This window comes from Chlamydotis macqueenii, unplaced genomic scaffold (genome assembly GCF_036417535.1).
Source record: "Chlamydotis macqueenii isolate bChlMac1 unplaced genomic scaffold, bChlMac1.mat HAP1_SCAFFOLD_287, whole genome shotgun sequence".
In the NCBI taxonomy this organism is placed as follows: domain Eukaryota; kingdom Metazoa; phylum Chordata; class Aves; order Otidiformes; family Otididae; genus Chlamydotis; species Chlamydotis macqueenii.
The window spans coordinates 52,681-56,192 of NW_028239149.1; positions in this window are offsets into that span (position 1 = coordinate 52,681).

The following is a 3,512-nucleotide window of genomic DNA, read 5'->3' on the forward strand; positions in this document are numbered from 1 at the left end:
GCCTCAGAACCCCGGACAGCTTGCAAAACACGGCTGTAACTGTCCCAGCGCAAGCTGTTCAGGAAAGCACAGAAACGCGATGTTCGCGTGCTTTTAGCGCTGCTCGCAAGAAGCCTCCGGAGCAGGCACTTCTCGTGCAGCAACAACCGTGCCTGCTACGATCTTTCCTAGCCTCTTTTCCTCCGGGCAGCCGGCTTGAGCTGATGTGAAGTGTTGGTGGGCAAATCATCCAGAGAAGAGTCGCAATGCTTCTGGGCTGTTAGCAAGAGCTTTCCTTGCTGAGCCTTTTCACGTTGGAGATTAGCTGGACATTTGCCGGTTTAGTGCCTTGTTTCTTCTGCGCAGCTTGCACAAAGCTCATTGCGGCTTTCGCGGTTCGAGTTGTGCATCGCCGGAGCTCTGCGTGAAAGAGCGAGAGAAGAGCCGCGAAAGCTCCGGGTGCGGCCAGCTCGCGTGTAGCCGCGAATGTGCGCTGTTCGCCGGTTGCAGGGCGACTGCCTTCTGCGCGGCTGCTTCCAAGTTGACGGTAACTGCCAGCGTGCTAGCTGTGTAGGACAGTGAAGAGGCTGACGCGTGTGTGTCCGTAGAGCTGCTAGAAAGCGTACGTGACGAGCAGGAAGGGCTTTCAGAGCAGCCGGCTCTCGTCTTGCACAGTCGCCACACATCCGCACTTTTAGTGCCTCAGAACCCCGGACAGCTTGCAAAACACGGCTGTAACTGTCCCAGCGCAAGCTGTTCAGGAAAGCACAGAAACGCGATGTTCGCGTGCTTTTAGCGCTGCTCGCAAGAAGCCTCCGGAGCAGGCACTTCTCGTGCAGCAACAACCGTGCCTGCTACGATCTTTCCTAGCCTCTTTTCCTCCGGGCAGCCGGCTTGAGCTGATGTGAAGTGTTGGTGGGCAAATCATCCAGAGAAGAGTCGCAATGCTTCTGGGCTGTTAGCAAGAGCTTTCCTTGCTGACCCTTTTCACGTTGGAGATTAGCTGGACATTTGCCGGTTTAGTGCCTTGTTTCTTCTGCGCAGCTTGCACAAAGCTCATTGCGGCTTTCGCGGTTCGAGTTGTGCATCGCCGGAGCTCTGCGGGAAAGAGCGAGAGAAGAGCCGCGAAAGCTCCGGGTGCGGCCAGCTCGCGTGTAGCCGCGAATGTGCGCTGTTCGCCGGTTGCAGGGCGAGTGCCTTCTGCGCGGCTGCTTCCAAGTTGACGGTAACTGCCAGCGTGCTAGCTGTGTAGGACAGTGAAGAGGCTGACGCGTGTGTGTCCGTAGAGCTGCTAGAAAGCGTACGTGACGAGCAGGAAGGGCTTTCAGAGCAGCCGGTTCTCGTCTTGCACAGTCGCCACACATCCGCACTTTTAGTGCCTCAGAACCCCGGACAGCTTGCAAAACACGGCTGTAACTGTCCCAGCGCAAGCTGTTCAGGAAAGCACAGAAACGCGATGTTCGCGTGCTTTTAGCGCTGCTCGCAAGAAGCCTCCGGAGCAGGCACTTCTCGTGCAGCAACAACCGTGCCTGCTACGATCTTTCCTAGCCTCTTTTCCTCCGGGCAGCCGGCTTGAGCTGATGTGAAGTGTTGGTGGGCAAATCATCCAGAGAAGCGTCGCAATGCTTCTGGGCTGTTAGCAAGAGCTTTCCTTGCTGACCCTTTTCACGTTGGAGATTAGCTGGACATTTGCCGGTTTAGTGCCTTGTTTCTTCTGCGCAGCTTGCACAAAGCTCATTGCGGCTTTCGCGGTTCGAGTTGTGCATCGCCGGAGCTCTGCGGGAAAGAGCGAGAGAAGAGCCGCGAAAGCTCCGAGTGCGGCCAGCTCGCGTGTAGCCGCGAATGTGCGCTGTTCGCCGGTTGCAGGGCGAGTGCCTTCTGCGCGGCTGCTTCCAAGTTGACGGTAACTGCCAGCGTGCTAGCTGTGTAGGACAGTGAAGAGGCTGACGCGTGTGTGTCCGTAGAGCTGCTAGAAAGCGTACGTGAAGAGCAGGAAGGGCTTTCAGAGCAGCCGGTTCTCGTCTTGCACAGTCGCCACACATCCGCACTTTTAGTGCCTCAGAACCCCGGACAGCTTGCAAAACACGGCTGTAACTGTCCCAGCGCAAGCTGTTCAGGAAAGCACAGAAACGCGATGTTCGCGTGCTTTTAGCGCTGCTCGCAAGAAGCCTCCGGAGCAGGCACTTCTCGTGCAGCAACAACCGTGCCTGCTACGATCTTTCCTAGCCTCTTTTCCTCCGGGCAGCCGGCTTGAGCTGATGTGAAGTGTTGGTGGGCAAATCATCCAGAGAAGAGTCGCAATGCTTCTGGGCTGTTAGCAAGAGCTTTCCTTGCTGAGCCTTTTCACGTTGGAGATTAGCTGGACATTTGCCGGTTTAGTGCCTTGTTTCTTCTGCGCAGCTTGCACAAAGCTCATTGCGGCTTTCGCGGTTCGAGTTGTGCATCGCCGGAGCTCTGCGGGAAAGAGCGAGAGAAGAGCCGCGAAAGCTCCGGGTGCGGCCAGCTCGCGTGTAGCCGCGAATGTGCGCTGTTCGCCGGTTGCAGGGCGAGTGCCTTCTGCGCGGCTGCTTCCAAGTTGACGGTAACTGCCAGCGTGCTAGCTGTGTAGGACAGTGAAGAGGCTGACGCGTGTGTGTCCGTAGAGCTGCTAGAAAGCGTACGTGACGAGCAGGAAGGGCTTTCAGAGCAGCCGGTTCTCGTCTTGCACAGTCGCCACACATCCGCACTTTTAGTGCCTCAGAACCCCGGACAGCTTGCAAAACACGGCTGTAACTGTCCCAGCGCAAGCTGTTCAGGAAAGCACAGAAACGCGATGTTCGCGTGCTTTTAGCGCTGCTCGCAAGAAGCCTCCGGAGCAGGCACTTCTCGTGCAGCAACAACCGTGCCTGCTACGATCTTTCCTAGCCTCTTTTCCTCCGGGCAGCCGGCTTGAGCTGATGTGAAGTGTTGGTGGGCAAATCATCCAGAGAAGCGTCGCAATGCTTCTGGGCTGTTAGCAAGAGCTTTCCTTGCTGACCCTTTTCACGTTGGAGATTAGCTGGACATTTGCCGGTTTAGTGCCTTGTTTCTTCTGCGCAGCTTGCACAAAGCTCATTGCGGCTTTCGCGGTTCGAGTTGTGCATCGCCGGAGCTCTGCGGGAAAGAGCGAGAGAAGAGCCGCGAAAGCTCCGGGTGCGGCCAGCTCGCGTGTAGCCGCGAATGTGCGCTGTTCGCCGGTTGCAGGGCGAGTGCCTTCTGCGCGGCTGCTTCCAAGTTGACGGTAACTGCCAGCGTGCTAGCTGTGTAGGACAGTGAAGAGGCTGACGCGTGTGTGTCCGTAGAGCTGCTAGAAAGCGTACGTGACGAGCAGGAAGGGCTTTCAGAGCAGCCGGTTCTCGTCCTGCACAGTCGCCACACATCCGCACTTTTAGTGCCTCAGAACCCCGGACAGCTTGCAAAACACGGCTGTAACTGTCCCAGCGCAAGCTGTTCAGGAAAGCACAGAAACGCGATGTTCGCGTGCTTTTAGCGCTGCTCGCAAGAAGCCTCCGGAG